Source organism: Mesocricetus auratus, unplaced genomic scaffold, assembly GCF_017639785.1.
Source record: "Mesocricetus auratus isolate SY011 unplaced genomic scaffold, BCM_Maur_2.0 Super-Scaffold_100734, whole genome shotgun sequence".
NCBI classification, from domain to species: domain Eukaryota; kingdom Metazoa; phylum Chordata; class Mammalia; order Rodentia; family Cricetidae; genus Mesocricetus; species Mesocricetus auratus.
Window position 1 is genome coordinate 155,321 of NW_024429271.1, and position 15,647 is coordinate 170,967.

Sequence of the window (15,647 nt, forward strand, 5' to 3'; positions counted from 1 at the left end):
TTTCCTGCTTTTGATTACCAAGTGCAGGGATTAAAGGTATTCACCACCTACACCTGGCTCCTAAAACAGTTTGAATTCCAAATATGCTAATTTCAATTTCTTTTAGGTTCAGTCTCCTGCTTACAGTTTGAAAAAAATTAGATAGTGACACAAATCTGAAAGTCAGAACAGTTAGGAACTGAAAGAATTCCACAGAAAAGTTAATATCAGAATCACTCAATACTTCACTGGTAACATGAAACAACATATTTTACTGATAAGTCCTGAGGTAGAGGTGCCAGAAGATGAAAAATACAGGAAAGGCAGAACAAAGAAAATATAAAAGCTTGTGCAGGGAGGTCTCTCTGAAGCTTTGTCTTATTATAAGTAAGCCTTGTAAGGGGAATAGGTTCCTGCATACTACTTCCAGGGGGAAATAAGAGTCTTCTAGGAAGTCACCAGAAACTACACAATAAAACTTACTCAGAAGGTTTCCAAATAAATAAATAAATAAATCAGAATAACGGCAACACAGGGTATCCCAAGAACACTACTGCTTAAGCACACAGTGTCTTAGGGACCAATAACCACAGCTCCCTATGATAGAAAGAGTTGTTTTCTCAGTTTCTGAAGTAAACATGCACAAGTGCCCTGGCTTCAGACAATTACATTCTCTCTGAAACATCTTCCTACTTTTAATGGAGGAGCTCTATTTTATTCTAGATACCTGCGGGCCTGAAGAAACATTCCTAGGGCTAGGTCCCAGACTGTTTGTCACTCTGCCATCACGTTCCTGGGTTTGAGAAGGAGCTATGATCCTTCTCCATGAGTGTGGACCTAAACAGAAAGTCTTGCTCAGTTCAACCCTCAACAAAACAATGTTTTCCTAGTCAAACACTTGTCCCCTGGTCTCATGTTGCCCATCTGGAGAACTATGATATTTTCTCTAGAAGAAAACTGGACCTGTGTAGCACACCATACACTAATGTTCATTGTGACCCAGCAATGCTCCCTTGATGAGTTTGTAAAAGTCAGGCTCTGTAATATGGGGATGGGCCTAGGGGCAGTTTGTACATCAGGTGTTTCACATTCTTCATGGTTCAGAGACAAATGTCAGGACAGTCATGGAGAACAAATGTGTATTTTAGCATTCTTCTCTCTAAGAGGCCTACTTAGCATACTACTTATCTTTGGGTTATTTTAGTGGCAGCACTCCCTCAGCTAACTCCTATTTTGTGTGATTTTCTATCTCTTAAGAATTGGTAACAGGAACATACTTAAACATAATAGAAGCTATATAGAGTAAACCAACAGCCAACTTCAAACTAAATGGACAGAAATTCAATGCAATTCCTCTAAAATCAGGAACAAAACAAGGCTGTCCACACTCTCCATACCTTTTCAACATGGTATTTAAGTTCTAGCCATTGCCATACGACAACAAAGGGGCATCAATGGTATACAAATTGGGAAGGAAGACGTCAAACTCTCCCTGTTTGCAGATGATATGATAGTTTACATCAATGACCCAAAGAACTCTACCAGGGAACACTTACAGCTGATTAACACCTTCAGCAAAGTGGCAGGCTGCAAGATCAACTCAAGAAAATCAGTAGCCCTACTATATACAGATGACAAAAGACAGAGAAAGAAATCAGAGAAACATCACCCTTTACAATTGCCACAAACAACATAAAATACCTTGGGGTAACGCTAGCCAAACAAGTGAAAGACCTGAATTGCAAGAACTTTGAATCTTTAAAAAAAGAAATAAAAGAAGCCCTCAGAAAATGGAAAGATCTCCCATGCTCTTGGATAGGTAAGATCAATGTAGTAAAAATGGCAATCCTGCAAGAAGCCATCTACAGATTCAATGCAATGCCCATTAAAATCCCAAAACAATTCTTCACAGACCTTGAAAGAACAATAATCAATTTTGAATGGAAAAACAAAAGACCCAGGAGAGACAAAACAACCCTGTTCAACAAGGCAACGTCCAGAGGCATCACCATCCCTGACTTCAAGCTCTATTATAGAGCTATAGTCCTGAAAACAGCTTGGTATTGGCAATAAAATAGACAGGTAGATGAATGGAATCGAATTGAAAACCTGGATATTAACCCACACACGAATGAACATCTGATCTTTGACAAAGGAGATAAAAATATACAAAGGAATAAAGGAAGCATCTTCAACAAATGGTGCTGGCATAACTGGAGGCTGGCATGTAGAAGAATGCATATTGATCCACGTTTATTGTCATGCACAAAACTTAAATCCAAATGGATCAAGGACCTCAACATAAATCCAGAGACACTGAACATCTTAGAAGAGAAGGTAGGTGGTACCCTTGAATGAATTGGTACAGGAGACAGCTGCCTGAACAAAACACCACTAGCACAGACAATGAGATCAACAATTAATAACTGGGACATCCTGAAACTGAGAAGCTTCTGTAAGGCAAAGGACACAGTCAGCAAGACAAAAAGGCAGCCCACAGAATGGGAAAAATATTCACTAACCCCACATCTGTCAGAGGGGTGATCTCCAAAATTTACAAAGAACACAAGAAGCAAGTTTCCAAAACACAAAAGAATCCAGTTAAAAATTGGGCTGCAAGCCGGGCATTGGTGGCACACACCTTTAATCCCAGCACTCGGGAGGCAGAGACAAGCAGATTTTTGTGAGTTCAAGACCAGTCCGGTCTACAAGAGCTAGTTCCAGGACAGCCTCCAAAGCCACAGAGAAACCATGTCTCGAAAAAAAAAGTGGGCTGCAGAACTAAATAGAGTATTTTCAATAGAGGAGTCTAAAATGTCTGAGAAGCATTTGACAAAGTGCTCAACATCCTTAGCCATCCTGGAAATGCAAATCAAAACAACTCTGAGATCCCATCTCACTCCTGTCAGAATGGCTAAAATCAAAAACCCCAAAAAAAGTTTATGCTGGAGAGGATGTGGTGAAAGGGGAACACTCCTCCATTGCTGGTGGGAGTGCCAACTTGTTCAGCCACTTTGGAAATCAGTATGGAGATTCCTCAGAAAAATGGGAATAAACCTACCACAAGACCCATCAACTCCACTCTTAGGCATATATCCAAAGATTCCCATTCATACAACAAGAATGTCTGTTTCACTATGTTCGTAGCAGCAGTATTTGCAATAGCCAGAACTTGGAAGCAACCTAGATGCCCCTCAACTAAAGAGTGGATAGAGAAAATGTGGTACATTTATACAATGGAGTACTATTCAGCAGAAAAAAAAACAATGGAATCCTGAGTTTTGCAGGCAAATGGATGACACTAGAAGAAACCATCCTGAGTGAGGTAACACAGTCACAAAAAGAGAAACATGGCATGAACTATGTCATACATGGATTTTAGACATAGATCTGGGGAGTGCCAGCCTACAATCACATGGCCAGAGAGTCTGGGAAACAGAAACTACATTCAGTGGCTGATTGAAGAGGCAGACTCCCACGGCTAAGCACTGAACTGAACTCAAGAAAGCCAGTAACAGAGAGGGAGGACTGATGACCAAAGGAGTTAAGACTGGGCTGGTTTAACCCCAGAAACAGCTGACCTAACAAAGGTTAACTTTTGAATCCCAGGCTAATGCCTGGGAATTCAACATGGGACTGATCAAGACCCCCTGAATGGGGGTGTCAGTGAGGAGGCCTAGGTAATCTATTGAGCCTTGGGCAGTAGATCAGTATTCATCCCGAGTATACACATGGACTTTGGACTCCCATCCAACAATGTGATTTGAACTCTCACCCTGAACACTTGGGGGGAGGGTCTAGGCCCTGCCCTGCATGAAATGACAGATTATGGACACCCCAATGGAGGGCCTAACCCTCCCTGGGGAAATGAGGTGAAAATGGGGGAGATGGGGGGAGGGGACAGGAGGAGGGGAGGGAAATGGCGAGGGACCTGGAACTGACTTGTGAACCAATCATATTTCTAAGCTAAATTTACATTTAAAAATAAAAAAAATTAGTGGACCATGCCTTTAATCCCAGTACACAGGAGGCAGAGGCCAGAAAGTCTGTAAGAGTTTGAGGCTAGTCCAGTCTACAGAGCAAGTTCTACGTCAGATTCCAAAGCTAAACAGAGAAATCCTATCACACAGGAAAAAAATCATAAAAAACGAAAGAAAAATAATTCCATTTACACCATGCGCAAAATTTACTCCTAATGAATCTTACACTTAAATGTTAAATGTGAAATGCACATTTCTACAAGACACTGGAAAAACTAGGCCTCTCCAATTTCAGGAACTTGCCTTCCGTATGCACCAAAAGCACATTGGTGCTGTCTAAATAGATGTTTCTACAGAAAGCTACCTGATCAAAACGCTTTCCACAGTTGCAGCCCACAGAGTGAAGGATTCGCAAGTCAGTCCCAGGGTCTAGGGATGGCCAGTATCATATTTGACCTCACAGAGCAACGAATGTGGCTGCAGGTTCCCACCCAGCCCCCGGAAGTCCTGCCACACTGTCCCCCATTCCTCCCCTTCCCACCCTCCTGATCTTTGGAGAGCACCCCCTTGCTCACCATGCTGTGGCTTCTGTGTTCGTCCATGCTCCCCTCACATCCCTTACAGCAGCACACACAGCACAGCAATCGATCCTCTGATGCCTGACCTTATGTAAAACCAAGCCTGCAGCTTGTCTCCAGGAAGTGTCCTGCAAGACTTGTGACTGGCAGGTTGTATTGGTGTCCCTGATTGGCTGCTGAGGCATGATTGATAAGAGCACTTCCTTAAGGGTTAGAATGTGCTTAAAGGCACAGCACAGGGTTCCCTGTCTCTGGCTTCCGCTAAACACCCTAACATTTTAGAGATCTGCAAAGACACAGATTTCAGTATCACTTGACCACTGTCTCCAGGAGATTACCCAGCTCTCCTCCTGCAGTTCACAGTTTCGTCTTCTTCTTCCCCCTCCACACTACCTGCCAAGCTTGCACAGACTATTGCACAGTGAATTTTAGGACACAAAAGAAAATGTTTGTTCAAGGAAGTGGTTATGTACACCTTTAATCCCACCCCTAGGTTGGCAGAGACAAGCAGACATCTGTGAGTTTGAGACCAGCCTAATCTTCAGAGTGAGGTCCAGGCTGATATCTGTGAGTTCGAGAACGGCCTGGTCTATAGACTGAGTTTCAGGACAATCTCCAAAACAATACAGAGAAAACTTGTCTAGAAATAACAAAAAAGCCAGATGTTTATATCAAGGAGTGGCTGTGTACACCTTTAATCCCAGCACTCAGGAGGCATAGCTGACAGTTTGTTGTGAGTTGGAGACCAGCTTTGTTTACAAGAGCTAGTTCCAGGACAGGCTCCATGGCCACAGAGAAACCCTGTGGTCTTCAGTATACAAGCTTACTTGAAAGAAATGGGTTCTAATGCTTGTAAAGGATTAAACTCAGTAGCCAGAGCTAGGTTGAGCAGGCAAAGAGAGAGCTCTCCTTCTTCAATATCCCTTACATATGTACACTGCTGCCAAAATGTGTAACCCAGATTGTAGATAAATTTCATTCTCATGTTGTTTTAAAATTTTTTGAGATAGCATTTATCTGTGTAGCCCCGCATCACATTCTGCTGACCATGCAGGCCTCCAACTCAGGAAATCCAACTACTTCAGTCTCCTGAAAAACTGGGTTTAAAGATTTGCATCAACACCAAGCTGGTGCAGGTGGATTTTATCACCTTCAAAGATCTAGCTCTTGACTAGACTTGTCTAAAAACTGATTTCCAGTTCTGGCTCCATATCTATTGAGAAATTCTGTGTGGAAAATCCCTCAAAGAAACAGACAACAAAAAAAACAAGAAAGCCCCACCTCCTTGAGATTTAGGTAATTCCAGAGATAGTCAGATTGACTACCTAGAAGAGCCATCACAACAACCAATAGAGAAATAAATGAGAAAGATTTATTACTTTAGGTAAAAAGGAGCCCATGGTTGTAATTTCAGAAGCAATTTTGGTCCTAAACAAGGAAAGCATGGGGATTTTACTTGGGAGTCCAGAAATGCTCCTGTGGAGTTCTCCCTAGTCTGAAGCATAGTCAGTAAACAAATCCACTTCTGCACATGATCACAATGTAAAAGATGTAATAATAACAGGTATTTTTATCTCATGGGTCACCAAACCACAAGGAACTGCATTGAATGTTCACAGAGTTAGGATGGAGGAGAACCACAGATCTAGAGGCTACTGCGTGAGACTCTATGGTCCTGAAGCAGAGTAGCAGTCTCTTTCATGCTGGATAAACTGAGTCCAAAAGATACAATTTCAAGAGCTTCTTGCTAAGAGGCAGAAATTCCTAAACCAGAGCTGTGGCCTCTCCAATCCTGTGACAAAGAAAGGAAGAGATGACCCTTCCACAATATTTGTGGTCCCTGACAAGACAGGCACTTGCCAGTATAAGCCTGTCTCCTTGGCATATCTGGCAGACTTTTCTATGAGGCAGTATTTTTGAAGGACTTTCCTACCTTGTATTAGAAGATTGGCACTCATTCACTATTGTGTGCTGCTGGCCCAATTTGGACAGCACACTGTCAGTAGTTGAGGAAAGAGCACTTTCTTGCCCAGTGGCTTACTTTTGCTGTAAAGAAAGTAAAGCTGATGTGTAGTTTCTTTAATGCGCATCATCTGCTCTGTAGTTTATTTTTGCTGCCAGGATCAGACATATCTGATTTTCATAAACAACAACAACAATATAAACCAAAACTATGTAGCCAGGCAGTAGTGGTATACAAACATAACTCTGGGAAATCCATCAAGTCAGAATGCCACTCGAATAAGATATCCCCATTTAGAAGGTGATGTTATATTTTATTCCGTACTTTAAATTTATTTATATTTATTTAATGTCCATTGGTGTTTTGCTGCATGTATGTCTGTATGAGGGTATCAGGGCCACTAGAAATGTAGTTACAGGCAGTTGTGAGCCACCATGTGTGTGAGGAGAATAGAATATAGGTCCTCTGGAATAGCAGCCAGTGTTCTTAACTGCTGAACCATGTCTCCTTTTCCATCATTCAGTCATTTAACTACAATTGTAAATGGTGGCTTTAGAACCAGAGTTTAGTTTCTCCTTCCTTGGTTACTGGAACTTTGTTGATTGTGTTTCCTTTTTAAGAATCAATTTACTCAATTTATGAACTATAATATGTTTCAAATGATTGTCTATATGGTCAAATTAATAAACAAGTAGTTGTTCATTAAATAACAAGTATCTATCAATTTGCCCGAACAAATAACCAAATTTAGCCATGTATCTAATGTCTCGGGCTATGTTAGAAATGTTTCATCAGAAGTAACCCTCAACCCTATGCTTTAGTGTCTCCCATATCATGGAGCTTTATTCAACAGGAAATGATATTATCTGCAAATTTCTGTATTGTAGTAATAAAGTACTTTTTATAGATGTTTCTAATGTGTAGTAACAGTATAAATTAAAAACTAGAACCGGAAAGTATAGAAATTTAAATGACTTGAAATCCCATTGTATTCTTCAGGATTCTCTAGGGTCACAAAACGTCAGAATAGAATCTCTTTGTCAACCTTTCTTACTTTCTCTCTTTCTCTCTCTCTCTTTTTTTAATCATTTTTTATTTTAATTTTAAATAGCTTGTTTTACATGTCAATCCCAGTTCCATCTCCCTCCCCTCCTCCCGCACTCCCCTTCCCCACCACCCTCCTACCCTATTGCCAAATCCTTCCACATAGAGTGCAGTTTGGTGATAACACATTATATAATTGTTTTGTCACAATGCAGTATTGTGATGTCAGAGTGTATAATTTTGAGATCATAGTGCAGAATAGTGTTGTTACAGCGTATAATTTTGATCTCACATCGCAGTATAGTTATGTCAAATTTATAAATGTAATGTCATATTGCAGTATAGTGATGTCATAGTGTATAATTGTGATGTCACAGTGCATTATAGTGTTGTCACAGTATATAATTGTGATGTAATAGTGCAGCATAGTGATATCACTGTGTATAATTTTGATGTCATATTGCACTATAGTGATGTCATAGTGTATAACTGTGATGTCATAGTGCAGTATTGTGATGACACAGTGTATAATTGTAAAGTCAAAGAGTGGTGTATTCATGTCACATTGTATAATTGTGATTTCACCATGCATTATACAGATGTAAGGGTGTATAATTGTGAGATCATAGTTCTTACAGTGCACTATAGTGATGTGCCCATGTATAATTGTGATATCATAGTTCAGTATAGTGATGTCACAGTGTATAATTGTGTTTCATATTCAGTATGGTGATATCACAGTGTATAATTGTTATGTCACAGTGCACTATATTGATGTCACAGTGTATAATTGTGATGTCATAGTGAAATATAGTATACAATTTTGATGTCATAGTGTCATACTGCAGTATAGTGATGTCACAATGTATAACATTGATGTCACAATGCACTATAGTGTTGTCAAATGTATAATTGTTAAGTCACAGTGCAGTATAGTGATGTCAGAGTGTATAATTTTGAGATCATACTGCAGAATAGTGATGTCATAGATTATAATTTTCATCTCTCAGTGCATTATAGTGATGTCAAATATAAAATTGTGATGTCATTTTGCAGTATACTCATGTAACAGTGCTTTATAGGGTTGTCACAATGTATAATTATTATGTCATAGTGCAGCATAGTGATATCACCGTGCATAATTGTAATGCCATATTGCACTATAGTGATGTCACAGTGTATAATTGTGATGTCACAGTGCTCCCTATTTATGACATAATGAATATTGTGATGTGATTGTGCAGCATAGTGATGTCACAATGTATATTTGTGATGTTATAGTGCAGTATATTATATAATTGTGATGCCACAGTGCGGTATAGTGATGTAAGATTGTAAAATTGTGAGATCATAGTGCAGAATATTGATATCAAAGTGCACTCTATTGATGTCTCAATGTATAATTGTGATGTCATAGTGCAGTATAGTGATGTCCCGGTGTATAATTGTGATGTTACAGTGCAGTATAGTGATGTCAGAGTGTATATTTGTGATGTCATATTGCAGCATAGTGATGTCACAGTGTATAATTGTGATGTAAAGTGCTGTATAGTGATGTCACAATGTATAATTGTGATGTTATAGTGCAATATAGTATATAATTTGATGTCATAGTGCAGTATAGTGTTGTATCTGTGTATAATTGTGATGTCTTAGAGCAGAAGGGTGATGTCACAATGTATAACTCTGATATCATAGTGCATTATAGTGTTGTCAAAATGTATATTTGTGATGTCACAGTGCAGCATAGTTATGTCACTGTGTATAACTGTGATGTCACACTGCAGCATAGTGAGGTCACAGTGTATAATTGTGAGATCATACTGCAGTATAGTGATGTCCCAATGTATATTTATGATGTCATTGTGCATTATAGTCTTGTCACTATGCATATTTGTGATGTCACAGTGCAGTATAGTGATGTCACTGTGTAAACCTGTGATGTCATAGTGCAGCATAGTGAGGTCACAGTGTATAATTGTGATGTCCTAGTGCAGCATAGTGATGTCACAGTGTATAATTGTGACATCATAGTGCTGTATTGTGATGTCACAGTGTAAAATTGTGATGTCACATTTCTCTATAATGATGTCACAGTGTGTAATTTTGATGTCAAAGTGCAGTATAGTGATGTCAGAGTGTATAAATGTGAGATCATACTGCAGAATAGTGATGTCACAGTGTATTATTTTGATCTCACAGGACACTATAGTGATGTCAAAAGTATATTTTTAATGTCATATTGCAGTATATTGATGTCACAGTGTATAATTGTGATGTCACAGAACAGTATAGTGATGTCATAGTGTATAATTTTGGTCTCACAGTGCACTCTAGTAATGTTTTAATGTATAATTGTGATGTCACAGTGCAGTATGTTGACATCACAGTGTATAATTTTTATGTCACAGTGCAACTATATTGATGTCACAGTGTATAATTGTAATGTCATATTGAATTAGCGTGTATAATTGTGATGTCATAGTGCAGTATAGTGATGACACAATGAATAACAGTGATGTCACAGTGAATTATAGTGTTGTCACAATGTATAATTGTGATGTCATAGTGCAGCATAGTGTTATTACAGTGTATATTTGTGATGTCATATTGCACTATACTGATATCGCTTTGTATAATTTTGATGTCATAGTGCATTATCGTCACAGTGTATAATTGTGATGTCTCAGTGTGATGTCTCATCTATTGATGTCACAGTGAATAATTGTGATGTGACAGTGCAGTACAGTGATGTCACAATGTATTATTTTAATGTCACAGTGCACTATACTGTATAATTATGATGTTATAGTGTAGCATAGAGATGTCACAGTGTATAATTGTGATGTCATAGTGAACTATAGTGATACCACATTGTATAATTGTGATGTCACAGTGCATTATTGTGTTGTCATAATTTATAATTTTGATATCATATTGCAGCATAGTGATATCACAGTGTACATTTGTGATGTCATATTGCACTATCGTGATATTACAGTGTATAATTGTGATGTCATAGTGCATTATTGTAATGTCACAGTGTATAATTGTGATGTCTCAATGCACTCTATTCATGTCACAATGTATAATTGTGATGTGATAATGCAGTATAGTGGTGTCACAATGTATATTGTGATGTCACAGTACACTATATTGTATAATTGTGATTTTATAGTGCAGCATAGTGATGTCAAAGTGTATCACTGTTATGTCACAGTGCATTATAGTGTTGACACATTGTATAATTGTAATGACATAGTGTAGTATAGTGATGTCACAGTGTATAATTTTGAGATCATAGATCAGAATAATGATTTCACAGTGTATAATTTTGATCTCACAGTGCACTCTAACGATGTCTCAATGTATAATTGTGATGTCATAGTGCACAGTGTATAATTGTGTTTCATAGTACAGTACGTTGTGATGTCATTGTGCAGCACAGTGGTATCACAGTATATAATTGTTATGCCATATTGCACAATAGCGATATCACAGTGTATAATTGATATGTCACAGTGCAACTATATTGATGTCACAGTATATAATTGTAAGGTCGTAGTGAATTTTGAGTATAATTCTGATGTCATAGTGCAGTATAGTGATGACACAATGTATAACAGTGATGTCACAGTGCATTATAGTGTTGTCAAATGTATAATTGTGATGTCATAGTGCTGTATTGTGATGTCACAGTGTAAAATTGGGATGTCACAGTGCTCTAGAGTGATTTCACAAAGTATAATTGTGATGTTTTAGTGCAGCATAGTGATGTCACAGTGTATAATTGAGATGTCACATTGCAGTATAGTGATGTCACAGTGTATAATTGTGATGTCATAGTGAAGTATAGTGATGTCAAAATGTTTCATTGTGCATTATGGTGATGTCCGAATATATAATTGGGATGTCAAGGTGTAAAATTGTGATGTCACAGTGCAGTTTAGTCATGTAAGAATGTATAATTGTGATGTCATAGTGCAGCATAGTGTGGTAACAGTGTATGATGGTGATGTCATAGTGCAGCATAGTGATGTCACAGTGTATAATTGTGATGTCATAGTGAAGTATAGTGATGTCAAAATGTACAATTGTGATGTTCTAGTGCACTATATTGTATATTTGTGATGTCATAGTGAAGTACAGAGTTGTAACAGTGTATACTTGTGATGTCATTGTGCAGTATAGTGATATCACAGTGTGTAACTCTGATTTCACAGTGTACTATAGTGTTGTCACAATGTATAATTGTAATTTCATAGAGCTGCATAGTTATTTCACAGTGCATAAATGTGATATCATAATACAGTATTGTGATGTCACAATGTATTATTGTGATGTCACAGTGCTCTATAGTTATGTCACACTTTATATTTGTGTTGTTACAGTGTATAATTTTGATCTCACATCGCAATCTAGTGATGTCAAATGTATAATTATAAGGTCATATTTAAGTATAGTGATGTCACAGTGTATAATTGTGATGTCACTGTGCATTGTAGTGTTGTCACAATATATAATTGTGATGTCATAGTGCAGCATAGTGATATCACAGTGTATAATTTTGATGTCATATTGCACTATAGTGATGTCACAGTGTATAACTGTGATGTCATAGTGCAATATTGTGATGACACAGTGTATAATTGTGATGTCAATGTGCTCTATAGTGAAATCAGAATGTATAATTATGATGACATATTGTAGAGTGAAATCACAATCATGTAAGGTTGTATAATTGTGAGATCATAGTGAAGAATAGTCGTGTCAAATTGTATAATTTTGATCTCACAGTGCAATATAGTGATGTTTCAATATGTAATTTTGATATCGTAGTGTAGTATATTGATGTCACACTGTATAATTGTGTTTCATAGTTCAGTATGGTGATATCACATTATTTAATGGTGATGTCAGAGTGTATAATTGTGAGATCATAGTGCAGAATAGTGATGTCAAAGTGTATTATTTTGATGTCACAGTGCACTATAGTGATGTCTCAATTTATAATTGTGATGTCATAGTGCATTATAGTGATGTCACAATGTATCGTTGTGATGTCACAGTGCTCGATAGTGATGTCACACTGTATATTTGTGATGTCATAGTGCAGTATAGTTATATCACATTATATAATTGTGATGTCACAATGCTGTATAGTGATGTCACAGTGTATAATGGTGAGATCATAGTGCAGAATAGTGATGACACAATATATAACAGTGATGTCAGAGTGCGTTATAGTGTTGTCACAATGTATAATTGTAATGAAATGGTGCAGCATAATGAGGACACAGTATATAATTGTGAAGTCACAATGCAGTATAGTGATGTCAAATGTATAATTTTGACATCATACTGCAGCATAGTGAGTCACATTTTATAATTTTGACCTCACATTGCACTATAGTGATGTCAAATGTATAATTGTAATGACATATTGCAGTATAATGATGTCACAGTGTATAATTGTGATGCCATAGTGGTGTATTCTGAAGACACAGTGTATAACTGTGATGCCACAGTGCATTATAGTATTGCCACAATAAATAATTTTGATATCCTAGTACAGCATAGTGATATCACAATGTATAAATGTGATGTCATATTGCACTATACTGATGTCACAGTGTTAACTTGTGATGTCATAATGCAGTATGGTCATGTCACAGTGTATAATTGTGATGTCATAATGCAGTATTGTGATGACACAGTGTAAAATTGAGATGTCACAGTGCAGTTTTTAAATGACACAGTGTATAATTGTGATGTCACAGTGCAGTATTGTGATGACACAGTGTATAATTGTGATGTCATAGTGCAGCATAGTGATATCACAGTGTATAATTGTGATGTCATAGTGCACTATAGTGATTTCACAGTGTAATATTTTGATGACATAGTGCAGTATTATGATGACACAGTGTATATTTTGGATGTCAGAATGCAGTATTGTGATGACACATTTCAATGTACTATATAATTGTGATGGTATAGTGCAGCATAGTGATAACACAATGTATAATTGTGATGTCACAGTGCAGTATATTCATGTCACAGAGTATAATTGGTGATGTCATAGTGCAGTATTTTAATGACACAGTGTATAATTGTAATGTCATAGTGCAGTAATATGATGACACAGTGAATAATTGTGATATCCCATTGCAGTTGTGATGACACAGTGTATAATTGTGATGTCACAGTGCTCTATAGTGATATTGCAATGTATAATTGTGATGTCATAGTGCAGCATCTGAGGTCACAGAGCTTAATTGTGATGTCAGATTGCACTATACTGATGTCTCAGTGTATAATTGTGATGTCACGGTGGAGTATATTCATGTCACAGTATATAATTGTGATGTCACAGTGCAGTATCGTCATGTAAGAGTGTATAATTGTGAGATCATAGTGCGGAATAGTGATGCCAAAGTGCATAATTTTGATCTCACAGTGCACTATAGTGATGTCTCAATGTATAATTTGTTTGTCATAATGCAGTATAGTGATATTTTATTATGTAATGGTGATGTCACAATGCAGTGTAGTGATGTCAGAGTGTATAATTGTGAGATCATAGTGCAGAATAGTGATGTCAACGTGTATAATTGTGATCTCACAGTGCACTATAGTGATGTCAAATGTATAATTGTAATGAATATTGTGGTATAGTGATGCTACAGTGTATAACTGTGATGTCACAGTGCATTATATTGTCAAAATATATAATTTTCATGTCATAGTGCAGCATAGTGATATCACAGTGTATAATTGCAATGTCATATTGCAGTATAGTAATGTCACAGTGTATAATTTTGATGTCATAGTACATTATTGTGATGACACAGAGTATAATTTTGATGTCAACGGGCTCTATAGTGATATCAGAATATATAACTATGATGACATAGTGTAGACAATGAAGTCCCAGTGTATAATTGTGATGTCACAGTGCAGTACAGTCATGTCAAAATGTATTAATTGTGATGTCATAGTGAAGTATAGTGATGTAAGGGTGTATAATTGTGAGATCATAGTGCAGAACAGTGATGTCAAAGTGTATAATTTTGATCTCACACTGCACTATAGTGATGTCTCAATGTATAATTGTGATGTCACAGTGTATAATTGTGTTTCACAGTGCAGTATGGTGATATCAGAGTGTATAATCATTATGTCACAGTGCACTATATTGATGTCACAGTGTAGAATTGTGATGCCATAGTGAAATATAGTGTATAATTGTGAAGTCATAGTGCAGTATATTGATGTCACAATGTATAACAATGATGTCACAATGCATTATACTGTTGACACAATGTAAAATTGTGATGTCATAATACAGCACAGTGAGATCACAGTGTATAATTGTGATGTCACAGTGCAATATAGTGATGTCAGAGTGTATAATTTTGACATCATACTGCAGAATAGTGATTTCACAGAGTATTATTTTGATCTCACATCATATTATTGTGATGTCAAATGTATCATTGTAATTTCATATTGTAGTATAGTGATGACACAGTGTATAACTGTGATGCCACAGTGCATTATAGTGTTGTCACAATAAATAATTGTTATGGCCTAGTACAGCATAATGATATCACAGTGTATAACTGAGATGTTATATTGCACTATAGTGATGTCACAGTGTAAAATTGTGATGTAATAGTGCAGTATTGTGATGACACATAGTATAATTGTGATGTCAGTGCAGTATTGTGATGACACAGTGTATAATTGTGATGTCATAGTGCTATTTAATGATGTCACAATATATAATTGTGATGTCACAGTGCAGTATATTCATGTCACAGTGTATAATTGTGATGGCACAGTGCAGTATAATCATGTCACAGTGTGTAATTGTGATGTCATAGTGCATCATAGTGATATCACAGTGTAAAATTTTGATGTCATATTGCACTGTAGTGATGCACAGTGTATAACTGTGATGTAATAATGCAGTGTTGTGATGACACAGTGTATAATTGTGATGTCAAAGTGCTCTATAGTGATATAGGAATGTATAATTGTGATGACATAGTGTAGACAGTGAAGTCACAGTCATGTAAGATTGTATAATTGTGAGAT